At 39.0% G+C, this 14,465-nt stretch overlaps 1 protein-coding gene across 1 annotated transcript in view; it reads left to right on the top strand.

The window, feature by feature from the left end:
• Nucleotides 1–14,465, top strand: part of LOC132099268 (guanylate-binding protein 1-like) — a 97,529-nt gene that overhangs the window by 69,466 nt on the left and 13,598 nt on the right. The window lies entirely within an intron of this gene.

Raw genomic sequence — 14,465 nt, 5'->3', positions numbered from 1 at the left:
TAATGTTACTCGACTGGAGGAAGCTGAGAATAGAATCATGTCGGCGGAGGAGCTCCTGGAAAAGAGCACGGTCGACCTTAACAACGCCATGAAGCGAATATCCTACCTAAAGGCAAAGACTGACGACCTGGAGAACCGGGGCCGCAGGAAGAACCTTCGCTTGTTTGGCCTCCGGGAAGGCACTGAGGGTCAGCGGCCGCTACTGGAGTACATTCGGGAGGCGCTGCCGCGCTGGCTGGAGACCGACAAATCCTTTGTCATTGAGAGGGCTCACCGAACCCTGGCACCTCCAAAGCCAAACCAGCACAGAGCAGTCCTTATCCGATTCCTGAATTTCCAAGACCGGGAGTTTGTTTTAAGTTCCACAAAACAACGTAATATCGAACACGAAGGAAACAAACTTTTTTTCGCCCAGGATCTTTCAGCTGAGACCGTCCGACTACGAGCTGAGTTCAACACCGTCAGGAAAGTGTCTGTTGAAAAAGGCATTTTTCACAGCTGTTTTCATCCCCAAAGGAGGCTGGGGATTTTCTCCGCAGACACGCTGGACAGGACTGACTATGATGGTGAACGATTCGGTTCCTGAACTAGAAAAATCAGCTGTTCACACTGACACCTAATAACTGCACTTTAAGGTATTTTCTATAATACTTTCATAACGCCACTATAGACGCATGTGTATGTATGCATATGTATATATATATATATATGTGTGTATATGTGTGTATATTCTTTATCTCTCTTTTTCTAAACACATTAATACTACATACTTTGGTTAAACTTTTATTCTTGAAAAGGAGACAATATGAGCAGATAAAAACATTGCTGTTGAATAATTTCATTGAGGGACTGTTAACATGTTCATATGGGTTTGCTGTGTTTATTTCTTAGTTTGGTGTATGCATGGTTTACGGACACTACTGCTGCTTTTTGAAGTTGGGTTTTATAGTTTAGCTACTCCCCTTATTAGTGGATTAGCACAAACCCCCATTTACTAATCTGAGTAAGGGAGGGGGCGGGTGGATTTTATGTGTCATTTTCAGAATTTTCTTTTTTCATTTAGTTATTTGTTTTTTTTTATTCAAAAGTTATCTGTATTTCATACTAACTCGGCACAACGTATTGTTATATTAATATGTCTGAAAAAACCAACAAAGTAAGGAACAAGTGAATACTCATAATGTCTGATATAAAAATCACAAGTTGGAATGTCAGAGGACTCAGGAAAAGAATTAAACTAAAGCAGGTTATCAACAGGATTAAGCAACTCAAATTGAAAATATTTTTTCTTCAAGAAACGCATCTTACAGATTGTGAATTAAAATTTGTAAAAAACAGATGGCCTGGCCAGGTGATACACTCATCATACAATAACTATGCAAGAGGCATAATTATTATGATTCATAGGAGCATACCATTCCAAATGCTACAAATAAAAAAAGACCCGGCGGGTAGATACGTAATTGTACAGGGTAACATTCTCTCAATCACTTTGAATTTAGTGAGTGTGTATGGCCCAAATGAAAACAAACCAAAGTTTTTTGAAGATCTATTTCTTACCGTATCCACTCTGCAAGGACTCTATATAATTGGAGGAGACTTTAACTGTACCTTGAATCCAAGTATAGATCGTTCAACAGGCTCAGATATCTATAAAGCTCAAACTAGACATTTAATAAATCAATATATATTGGATATGAACTTGGTGGAAGTGTGGAGGGAACAAAATCCTGATAAAATAGAATTTTCCTGTTACTCAGGTATACAAAAATCCCACTCACGTATAGATTACTTTCTTGTCTCAAGGGAACTTTTATCAAGGTTTAAACGATGTCAGTATGATAGCATAGTGATCAGTGATCATGCAGCTATCTCACTGAATGTTTACATGGACAACTTTACCCACAAACAGTTCCGTTGGCGGTTTCAAGCAAGATGGCTACAGAATTCAAACTTTGTTAAATTTATAGGGGAGAAAATAGATAATTACTTTGAGTTAAATACAGATCAAACTTGTGCCGCAATGAGATGGGAAGGATTTAAAGCATATATTCGAGGTGAAATTCTTAGCTATACGAGTACGAAGAATAAACAACAACAAAAACAAATGGAAATCTTGGATAGTCTTGCTAGTGATGACCCAATAAAACAAAGTGAATTGTTACGTTTGAGAACTGAATATAATAAATTGTCTTCTGATGCGGCAGCAAAAAGTTTAATGTGGTTAAAGCAATCTTATTATGACCAAGGTGAGAAAGCTGGAAAGCTCTTGGCATGGAGAATAAAGAAAACACAGAGTGAAAGAGCAATTAATAACATAAAGACCCCCTCGGGTAAGGTAACGGTAGACCCATCTGAAATTAACGATAGTTTTAGACAATTTTATGAAAATTTGTATAAGTCTGATTGTTACCATACCTCGGAAGAACAAGACCTATTCTTGGACCAACTTCAGTTCCAGACACTCACAGAAGACGCACAACAAGAGTTGGACAGAAATTTAAGTATTGAAGAGATATCACAGGCCATACAAAGCATTAACAGTGGTAAAGCTCCGGGGTTAGATGGATTTACGATTGAATTTTACAAAACTTTCAAAGAAAAAATAATAGTTCCACTTTTTAACATGTATGAATAAGCATTTAAAAATGAGATTCTCCCACCCACTCTAAGACAGGCTATGATCACTTTGATATTAAAACCAGGTAAACCTCCTGCAGAATGCTCATCATTCAGACCAATAAGTCTGATTGGGGGTTGACACTAAAATACTTTGTAAAGTTTTAGCAAAAAGATTAGACCCCTTTATCTCACATCTAGTTCATAACGATCAAAATGGCTTTGTACCAAAACGTCAAGGGTTTCATAAAATAAGAAGAGTTTTGAATATAATTCATGAGAAATTTGATGCTAAAGATACGGCTTTATTATCACTTGATGCCCGTCAGGCCTTTGACAGAATAGAGTGGTCATATTTGTTTAACGTTCTTCCGAGGTATGGATTTGGATTTAACTTTCTCAAATGGGTTAAACTTTTGTATACAGATCCTAAAGCCAGTGTCTTGACAAACAACATAGTCTCTAAACCTTTCGCATTGGAACATTCCACTCGCCAGGGATGCCCGTTATCTCCAATGTTATTTATTTTGGCTATGGAACCCTTGGCAATGATGATAAGAAAACGAAATGATATATTTGGCATCCAGTTATGTGCTGATGATCTGATAGTTTTTTTGACAAGGTTGTCCATCAGTGTCCCAAATTTAATGCAACAAATAGAGCTATTCGGTCGATTTTCTGGCTATGAAATAAATGATTCAAAATCCTCTATTCTATTTTTGAATAGGGACGAGAGGCTAAATCCAGTCATACAGACCCCGTTTATCAATGCAAAAGAGGGATTTGTGTATCTTGGTGTTAAAATCACCCCAGTCATTAAAACCATTGTACCAATGAATTATGATCCTTTGATTAGTGAAGTAAAGGAGTCTTTAGATAAATGGTCAGTAATGCCCGTGTCAATTATTGGCAGAATAAACATGATCAAAATGAGCATATTACCAACATTTTTATATCTGTTTCAGGCACTCCGTTTGCCTCTCTCAAAACAAATTTTTGATGAATTAAACACTGTCCTTAATAGATTTATTTGTAATAATAAAAAACCTAGACTAAGGCTTCGCCTGCTGTACCTGCCATTTGAGAGAGGGGGGTTACAACTCCCTAATTTTAAATTATATTACTGGTCTGCACAGCTGCGCTCAGCCATATTCTACTTTGCAACTGAGACACCCCAAGCATTGATAAAAATTGAACAATTAGAAACAAAACTTAACTTGAATCTGTATTTATATTCCGCATGCCCCAAAAAATTGGGAAAAATGACAAAAAAACCCTTTTTAAAAAACACAATTGATATTTGGTATAGGGCTCATCAGTATATGGGAGGTATTCCTCCCATCTCTCCTTTTTCGCCTATTTGGGGCAACACAGGTTTTAAGGCAGGAAGAGCTGATGGGGGTTTCAAAATCTGGGCAGATAAAGGTGTACAGAAGCTGGCAGACCTTTATAAGGATGGCAACCTTCTTACATTTGAGCAGTTATGCCAAACATATAACATTCCAAAGAACATTTCTATAAACACTTACAAATTAAACATTTCATTATGTCAAAATATAAACAGATTGAATCTGAACCAACACTGTCAAACCTAGAGAATATTATATTGCAAAATCTTGAAAGGAGAGGTCATATTTCTTTATTTTATGCGACTTTACTAACACATGATGAGGAATCCACCGCTGATAAGCTGGATGCATGGAGATCTGACATTCAAGAGGAGATAAAGGTGGCAGACTGGGAAGCTGCATGTTTAAAAGCCCAAAAACAGTCAATTAATACCAGGATGAAACTCCTCCAATATAAATGGTTGATGAGAACCTACATAACTCCGGTCAAACTGAACCGTTGGTCACCTAATATCCCTGATAGATGTAGTAAATGTTTAGATGGAAAGGGTACTCTTTTTCACTGTGTATGGGATTGTCCAAAATTACATCAGTATTGGAAGTCAGTCATGCAGAATCTGTCAAAGATTGCTGGAGTAAACATACCTGTTGAGGCAAAAATATGTGTGCTGGGCATATATCCTGAGAATTGTGTTTTTAGCTCCAGACAAATAAAACTGATTGACTTTGGACTCCTGCAGGCCAGACGGTTAATATCTCTGTACTGGAAGAAAATGGATGTACCCTCAAATCATATGTGGGTGCAGGAGATGGCATCATGTATTGTATTGGAACGACTCACTTATATTGTTAGAGGAAAGGGAGGAAATTTTTAAGAAATATGGAAACCATTAACTGAGTTTCTGAGACATTATGAAGGAAATTAAGAAAGTAAAGTAAAGTGCCGAGGTGTGGGTTTTTTTTCTCTCTCCTTATTAACTGTTACTCTGTTATGTGTGATGTTTTTTATTTTTATTTTTTTTTATTGTGTATTTCTATTTACTTTGGGGATTACGTTGTGAAATATTAAGCTTATGTCAATGTATCACTTGTTTGTTTTGTTAAAAATTCAATAAATATAATGTTCAAAGGTAATCACTTCAGCTTTTGAAAGTCATTATTATGTAATTAGTTATACAATTAATTCATACAAATAAATATATTTGGCACACAAAATGAGATGGCAGAGAAACTCTCATAAGCAACCATTTAATTATTTAATTACCTTACATATATTTTTGTGGGTCATATGGATAAGAAACAAAATAAAGGTTAAGTGATTTATTATTTTTGGATAATCTAATATTCACAACTAAATCTCTCTTAAAATTCCTTATAGGGTTATGATAATCAAAACTGAGCTGAGATCAAGCTATGATCTCTGCAAACCAAACTATACCTTTAATAAAAGGTGTTTTTTATCCCCCACTAATAAATGACTTCATCATTAACTAGTTCCACACTGGAGAGCTGCTTTATAACAGAAAATCAAGTTTCTAATTAATTCTAACTGAAAGCGACACTGTCTCTGGGTTTTCATGTTTAACAATAATGTAAAGCTGCTTGATTTAAGGCTATCTATAGTACCGAAGTACTACATAAATAAACGTGATGTGACTGGACTCAACTGGAGTACTGAACTATAGAGCTCATGCAAACATCCACATCTTTTTCATCAGATGCGTTTTTAAACTGCTGCCTTCTCACTGCTGTCAGTTTTTGATGTGTTTATTTTGTTATTGGGAGAAAAACGCGCAGCAAATATTAACAATCATCCAAACGTAGATCAGCACCCTCGTAATGGGCTGCGTTTGCTCTGAAATGCTGTCTTCTGAATTTCATCAGGAGAGTTGAATTACAGTCTCATGCTACAGCGCCACACTGGTCAAATTGCATTATTGCAGGCTTTAAATAAGATCATATGACATTAAATGACTACCGTATTTTCAGGACTATAAGTCGCACTTTTTTTCATAGTTTGGCTGGTCCTGCGACTTAGTCAGGTGCGACTTATTTATCATAATTAATTTGACATGAACCAAGAGAAATGAACTAAGACAAATAAACCAAGAGAAAACATACTCGGTTACTAACGTAACCTCGGTTCTCTCTAGAAGAGGGAATGAGTACTGCGTCTTAGCTAAGACGCTACGGGAAAAGTCTCTTTTCACGAAATACTGAAGCAAAAAATTATCCTTAATTTTGAATTTTTGTAAAGCGCATTTGCAGCAGTACACAGCCATAGGCGAGACGGTTCGCTCGCTCATTGGCTGCTCTGCGGCAAGTGCACAGCCTATCGAGCGCAGGCTGATGCAATATCAGACCAATAAGGGCGCTTCGCGCCCTTCACGCCACTTCCCGCTGAAACGGGTGTGACACTGAGACCGAGTTTCTCGAGGTGATCGAGTAAAACGGCCCTGTGCTCCACGAGCTCCGCTCGTGATTGAGCCAGAATCAGCCAGTCGTCCAAATAGTTCAGGGAAGATCGAACATTTTATGCCTGAGTTACAACAACTTCTCTTGTTCTCAAGATCTCCACAATTTAACATTGCACAGGCCTTTAGATTAGACTGACCACAAAAAAATACATTAATGTCAAAAGATTTTTAGAAGTTTGTCGCAGCGAAAAACATGTCACTTCCTGTTGTCAGCAGGTGGCAACTGAATATGGGCATGTAGATCTGTTAAGGGCAGAAGTCTTATCTAACATGTGAAGTTTGGGGCTGATTGGACATTGTATGTCTGAGTTACAGCAACTTCCTTTTTCATGACGAAACATCGAAATTTGTCAGGCCGCCATGGACACGCCCTTTAACGAAACCTCAAGTCCTTCGCAATTTAACATCACAAATGGCTTTAGAATACACTGACCAAGTTTGGTGTTCATCTGAATAAATCTCTAGGAGGAGTTCGTTAAAGTACAACCCCTGAAAATGGCAAAAACAACACCAATTTTGCAGGGAAAATTCAAAATAACCTACTTCCTGTTGGGATTAGGATTTCGTACCAAGAGACTTTTTTGTAGGTATTGGTGTGTTACATGTGTGTACCAATTTTTGTACATGTACATGAAACACAGCTCGAGGCGCACTCCGTTGAAAGTTTATAGGTGGCGCTATCAAGCAATTTTGCCACACCTGATGGAATATTGGCCTTCAGATCTGTTCAGGCCAGGACTTTTATCACACATGTGAAGTTTGGGGAAGATCGGACATTTTATGCTTGAGTTATAACATCTTTTATTCCCATGGCGAGACTTTGAATTTTGTCACGGCGCCATGGACACGCCCCTTAACGAAAACTCAAGATCTTCACAATTTAACATTGCACAGGCCTTTAGATTATACTGACCATAAAAAAGACATTGATGTCAAAAAATTTCTAGGAGTAGTCTGTCGAAGTGTAAAATATGTCACTTCCTGTTGCCTATAGGTGGCGCTATGACTATTACTGAATATGGACATGTAAATATGTTCAGGTCAGGAGTCTTATTAAACATGTGAAGTTTTGGGCACATTGGACATTGTATGTCTGAGTTATAGCAACTTCATTTTTCATGGCGAATCATCGAAATTCGCCAGGCCGCCACGGACACGCCCTTTAACGAAAACTCAAAATCTTCGCAATTTAACATCGCAAAGGCCTTTAGATTAGGCATACCAAATTTGGTGTTGATCTGAATAAGTTTCTAGGAGGAGTTCGTTAAAATACAACTCATGGAAATGGCAAAAATGACACAAAATTTGCTCATAATATTAGAAATAACTGACTTCCTGTTGGGTTTAGAATTTTGCTCTAAGAGACTTTTTTGTAGGTATTAGAGAGTTACATGTGTGTACCGATTTTCATACATGTACGTGAAACATAGCTCGAGGCGCACACCGTTGACACCGTTGCCACACCCACTTCTGAAACCCATATCAGATGTACATTTTCGCCGGCTGAGGTGTGTGCAAAGTTTCATGACTTTTTGAGTATGTTTAGGCCCTCAAAAATGCGATTCATTCTGGAGAATAATAATAATAATAAAAATAATAATAAACGGAGAAATTCCAAGAGGGTCCTCACACCATCGGTGCTCGGGCCCTAATTAAAGCTGCAAGCAGCGATGAACGGGCCCTCGCACCCGGGCTCACCGGCAGCGAGTGGCTTTAGTAAATAGGTGAACGGTGAGAAATATGCATTTAAACTCATAAATATAAGTAGAATATATCAATGTTTATTCCATATATGTTCCAATCTTCCTGTTGCCAGCAGGTGGCGCTATCATTATAATGGAATATTGGCCTTCAGATGTGTTCAGGGCTGCACTCTTATCGAACATGTGAAGTTTGGGGAAGATCAAACATTTTATGCCTGAGTTACAACAACTTCTCCTGCTGTGGCGAGACATCAAATTTTGTCATTTTTGCCATGGACACGCTCTTTAACAAAAACTCAAGATTGCCTCAATTTAACATTACACAGGCCTTTAGATTAGACTGACCACAAAAATACATTAATGTCAAAAAATCTCTAGGAGTAGTTTATCTCAGCGTAAAATATGTCACTTCCTGTTGCCAGCAGGTGGCGCTATGACTATAATTGAATATGGGCATGTAGATCTGTTAAGGGCAGAAGTCTTATCCAACATGCAAAATTTGGGGCAGATTGGACATTGTATGTCTGAGTTACAGCAACTTCCTTTTTCATGGCGAAACATCGAAATTTGTCAGGCCACCATGGACACTCCCTTTAACAAAACCTCAAGATCTTGACAATTTAACATCGCAAAGGCCTTTAGATTTAACTGACCAAGTTTGATGCTGATCTGAATAAATCTCTAGGAGGAGTTCGTTAAAGTACAACCCCTGAAAATGCCAAAAACAACACCAATTTTGCAGAGAACATTCTAAATAACTGACTTCCTGTTTGGATTCGGATTTCGTACCAAGAGACTTTTTCGTAGATATTGGTGTGTTACATGTGTGTACCGATTTTTGTACATGTACGTGAAACATAGCTTGAGGCGCACTCCATTGAAAGTGTATATGCACTCAGTTGAAAGTGTAAAGGTGGCGCTACCGAGCCATTTTGCCACACCCAATGGAATATTGGCCTTCAGATCTGTTCAGGCCAGGACCCTTATCACACATGTGAAGTTTGGGCAAGATCGGACATTTTATGCCTGAGTTATAACATCTTTTATTCCCATGGCGACACATCAAACTTCGTCACGGCGCCATGGACACGCCTTTTAACGAAATCTCAAGATCTTCACAACTAAACATCACACAGGTCTTTAGATTAGACTGACCACAAAAATAACATTGATGTCATAAAATTTCTAGGAGTAGTTTGTCGCAGTGTAAAATATTTCACTTCCTGTTGCCAATAGGTGGCGCTATGACTATAACTGAATATTGGCATGTAGATCTGTTCAGGTCAAGAGTCTTATCCAACATGTGAAGTTTGGGGCAGATTGGACATTGTATGTCTGAGTTACAGCAACTTCCTTTTTCATGGCGAAACATCGAAATTTGCCAGGCCACCATGGACACGCCCTTTAACGAAACCTCAAGTCCTTCGCAATTTAACATCGCAAATGGCTTTAGATTACACTGACCAAGTTTGGTGTTCATCCGAATAAATCTCTAGGAGGAGTTCGTTAAAGTACAACCCCTGAAAATGGCAAAAACAACACCAATTTTGCAGGGAAAATTCAAAATAACCGACTTCCTGTTGGGATTAGGATTTCGTACCAAGAGACTTTATTGTAGGTACTGGTGTGTTACATGTCTGTACCGATTTTTGTACATGTACTTGAAACGGAGCTCGAGGCGCGCTATATTGAAAGTGTATAGGTGGCGCTATTGAGCCATTTTGCCACACCCGATGGAATATTGGCCTACAGATGTGTTCAGGCCAGGACTCTTATCACACATGTGAAGTTTGGGGAAGATCGGACATTTTATGCCTGAGTTATAACATATTTTATTCCCTTGGCGAGACATCGAACTTCGTCATGGCGCCATGGACACGCCTTTTAACGAGAACTCAAGATCTTCACAATTTAACATCGCACAGGCCTTTAGATTAGACTGACCACAAAAAAGACATTGATGTCATAAAATTTCTAGGAGTAGTTAGTCGCAGTGTAAAATATGTCACTTCCTGTTGCCTATAGGTGGCGCTATGACTATAACTGAATATGGGCATGTGAATCTGTTCAAGTCAGGAGTCTTATTAAACATGTGAAGTTTTGGACACATTGGACATTGTATGTCTGAGTTATAGCAACTTCATTTTTCATGGCGAGTCATCGAAATTCGCCAGGCCGCCACGGACACGCCCTTTAACGAAAACTCAAAATCTTCGCAATTTAACATCGCAAAGGCCTTTAGATAAGGCATACCAACTTTGGTGTTGATCTGAATTAATCTCTAGGAGGAGTTCGTTAAAATACAACGCATGGAAATGACAAAAATGACACAAAATTTGCTCATAAAATTAAAAATAACCGACTTCCTGTTGGGTTTCGGATTTTGCTCCAAGAGACTTTTTTGTAGGTATTGGAGACATACATGTGTATACCAATTTTCATACATGTACGTGAAACGTAGCTCGAGGCGCACACCGTTGAACGTGTATAGGTGGCGCTGTCGAGCCATTTTGCCCCACCCACTTCGGAAACCCATATCAGACGTAAATTTTCGCCAGTTCTGAGGTGTGTGCAAAGTTTCATGACTTTTCGAGCATGTTTAGGCTCTCAAAAATGCGATTCATCTTAAAGAAGAATAGTAATAATAATTAAAGCTGCAAGCAGCGATGAACGGGCCCTCGCACCCGGGCTCACCGCCATCGAGAGGCTTTAGTAAATTGGCGAACGGCGAGATATATGCATTTAAAGTCGTAAATATAAGTGGAATATGTCAAAATCATTTATATGTGCCAGTCTTCCTGTTGCCAGCAGGTGGCGATATCATTATAATGGAATATTGGCCTTCAGATGTGTTCAGGCCAGGACTCTTATCACAAATGTGAAGTTTGGGGAAGATCGGACATTTTATGCCTGAGTTACAACAACTTCTTTTCCTGTGGCGAGACATCAAATTTTGTCATGGTGCCATGGACACACCCTTTAACAAAAAGTAAAGATCTCCGTAATTTAAAATTGCACAGGCCTTAAGATTAGACTGACCACAAAAAATACATTAATGTCAAAAGATTTCTAGGAATACTTTGTAACAGCGTAAAATATGCCACTTCCTGTTTTCAGCAGGTGGCGCTATAACTATAAGTGAATATGGGCATGTGGATCTGTTAAGGGCAGAAGTCTTATCTAACATGCAAAGTTTGGGGCAGATTGGACATTGTATGTCTGAGTTACAGCAACTTCCTTTTTCATGGCGAAACATCGAAATTTGTCAGGCTGCCATGGACACGCCCTTTAACGAAATCTCAAGATCTTCCCAATTTAACCTTGCAAAGGCCTTTAGATTTAACTGACCAAGTTTGATGTTGATCTGAATAAATCTCTAGGAGCAGTTTGTTAAAGTACAACCCCTGAAAATGCCAAAAAACAACACCAATTTTGCAGAGAACATTCTAAATAACTGACTTCCTGTTTGGATTCGGATTTCGTACCAAGAGTCTTTTTCGTATATATTGGTGTGTTACATGTGTGTACCGATTTTTGTACATGTACATGAAACATAGCTTGAGGCGCACTCCGTTGAAAGTGTATATGCACTCATACACCACAATGATAGCGCCACCTGCTGGCAACAGATGATAGCGCCACCTGCTGGCAACAGAAAGATTGGCACATATTTTCGAGCATGTTTAGGCCCTCAAAAATGCGATTCATCCTGGAGAAGAAGAATAATAATAATAATTAAAGCTGCAAGCAGCGATGAACGGGCCCTCGCACCCGGGCTCCCCGGCAGCGAGTGGCTTTAGTAAAGAGGTGAACGGTGAGAAATATACGTTTAAACTCATAAATATAAGTAGAATATATCAACGTTTATTCCATATATGTGCCAATCTTCCTGTTGCCAGCAGGTGGCACTATCATTACAATGGAATATTGGCCTTAAGATGTGTTCAGGGCTGCACTCTTATCGAACATGTGAAGTTTGGGGAAGATCAAACATTTTATGCCTGAGTTACAACAACTTCTCTTGCTGTGGCGAGACATCAAATTTTGTCATTTTTGCCATGGACACGCTCTTTAACAAAAACTCAAGATTGCCACAATTTAACATTACACAGGCCTTTAGATTAGACTGACCACAAATATACATTGTCAAAAAATCTCTAGGAGTAGTTTGTCTCAGCGTAAAATATGTCACTTCCTGTTGCCAGCAGGTGGCGCTATGACTATAATTGAATATGGGCATGTAGATCTGTTAAGGGCAGAAGTCTTATCTAACATGTGAAATTTGGGGCAGATTGGACATTGTATGTCTGAGTTACAGCAACTTCCTTTTTCATGGCGAAACATCGAAATTTGTCAGGCCGCCATGGACACTCCCTTTAACGAAATCTCAAGATCTTCCCAATTTAACTTCGCAAAGGCCTTTAGATTTAACTGACCAAGTTTGGTGTTGATTTGAATAAATCTCTAGGAGGAGTTCGTTAAAGTACAACCTCTAAAAATGCCAAAAACAACACCAATTTTGCAGAGAAAATTCTAAATAACTGACTTCCTGTTTGGATTCGGATTTCGTACCATGAGACTTTTTCGTAGATATTGGTGTGTTACATGTGTGTACCGATTTTTGTACATGTACGTGAAACATAGCTTGAGGCGCACTCCGTTGAAAGTGTATATGCACTCAGTTGAAAGTGTATAGGTGGCGCTATCGAGCCATTTTGCCACACCCAATGGAATTTTGGCCTTCAGATCTGTTCAGGCCAGGACTCTTATCACACATGTGAAGTTTGGGCAAGATCGGACATTTTATGCCTGAGTTATAACATCTTTAATTCCCATGGCGACACATCGAACTTCGTCATGGCGCCATGGACACGCCTTTTAACGAAAACTCAAGATCTTCACAAGTAAACATCACACAGGTCTTTAGATTAGACTGACCACAAAAATAACATTGATGTCATAAAATTTCTAGGAGTAGTTTGTCGCAGTGTAAAATATTTCACTTCCTGTTGCCAATAGGTGGCGCTATGACTATAACTGAATATGGGCATGTAAATATGTTCAGGTCAGGAGTCGTATTAAACATGTGAAGTTTTGGGCAGATTGGACATTGTATGTCTGAGTTATAGCAACTTCCTTTTTCACGGCGAAACATCGAAATTTGTCAGGCCGCCATGGACACGCCCTTTAACGAAACCTCAAGTGCTTCGCAATTTAACATCACAAAGGCCGTTAGATTAGGCATACCAACTTTGGTGTTGATCTGAATGAATCTCTAGGAGGAGTTCGTTAAAATACATCGCATGGAAATGACAAAAATGACACAAAATTTGCTCATAAAATTAAAAATAACCGACTTCCTGTTGGGTTTCGGATTTCGTACCAAGAGACATTTTTGTAGGTATTGGTGTGTTACATGTGTGTACCGATTTTTGTACATGTACGGGAAACGGAGCTCGAGGTGCACTTTGTTGAAAGTGTATAGGTGGCGCTATCGAGCCATTTTGCCACACCCGATGGAATATAGGCCTTCAGATCTGTTCAGGCCAGGACTTTTATCAAACATGTGAAGTTTGGGGAAGATCTGACATTTTATGCCTGAGTTATAACATCTTTTATTCCCATGGCGAGACTTTGAATTTTGTCACGGCGCCATGGACACGCCCCTTAACGAAAACTCAAGATCTTCACAACTTAACATGGCACAGGCCTTTAGATTAGACTGACCACAAAAAAGACATTGATGTCATAACATTTCTAGGAGTAGTTAGTCGCAGTGTAAAATATGTCACTTCCTGTTGCCAATAGGTGGCGCTATGACTATAACTGAATATGGGCATGTCAATCTGTTCAGGTTCGGAGTCTCATCAAGCATGTGAAGTTTGGGGCAGATTGGACATTGTATGTCTGAGTTATAGCAACTTCATTTTTCATGGCGAATCATCGAAATTCGCCAGGCCGCCACGGACACGCCCTTTAAAGAAAACTCAAAATCTTCGCAATTTAACATCGCAAAGGCCTTTAGATTAGGCATACCAACTTTGGTGTTGATCTGAATTAATCTCTAGGAGGAGTTCGTTAAAATACAACGCATGGAAATGACAAAAATGACACAAGATTTGCTCATAAAATTAAAAATAACCGACTTCCTGTTGGGTTTCGGTTTTAGCTCCAAGAGACTTTTTTGTAGGTATTAGAGAGATACATGTGTATACCAATTTTCATACATGTACGTGAAACGTAGCTCGAGGCGCACACCGTTGAACGTGTATAGGTGGCGCTGTCGAGCCATTTTGCCACACCCACTTCTGAAACCC

This window comes from Carassius carassius, chromosome 22, assembly GCF_963082965.1.
Source record: "Carassius carassius chromosome 22, fCarCar2.1, whole genome shotgun sequence".
In the NCBI taxonomy this organism is placed as follows: Eukaryota; Metazoa; Chordata; class Actinopteri; order Cypriniformes; family Cyprinidae; genus Carassius; species Carassius carassius.
This window is presented reverse-complemented; position numbering and strand designations above follow the sequence as displayed.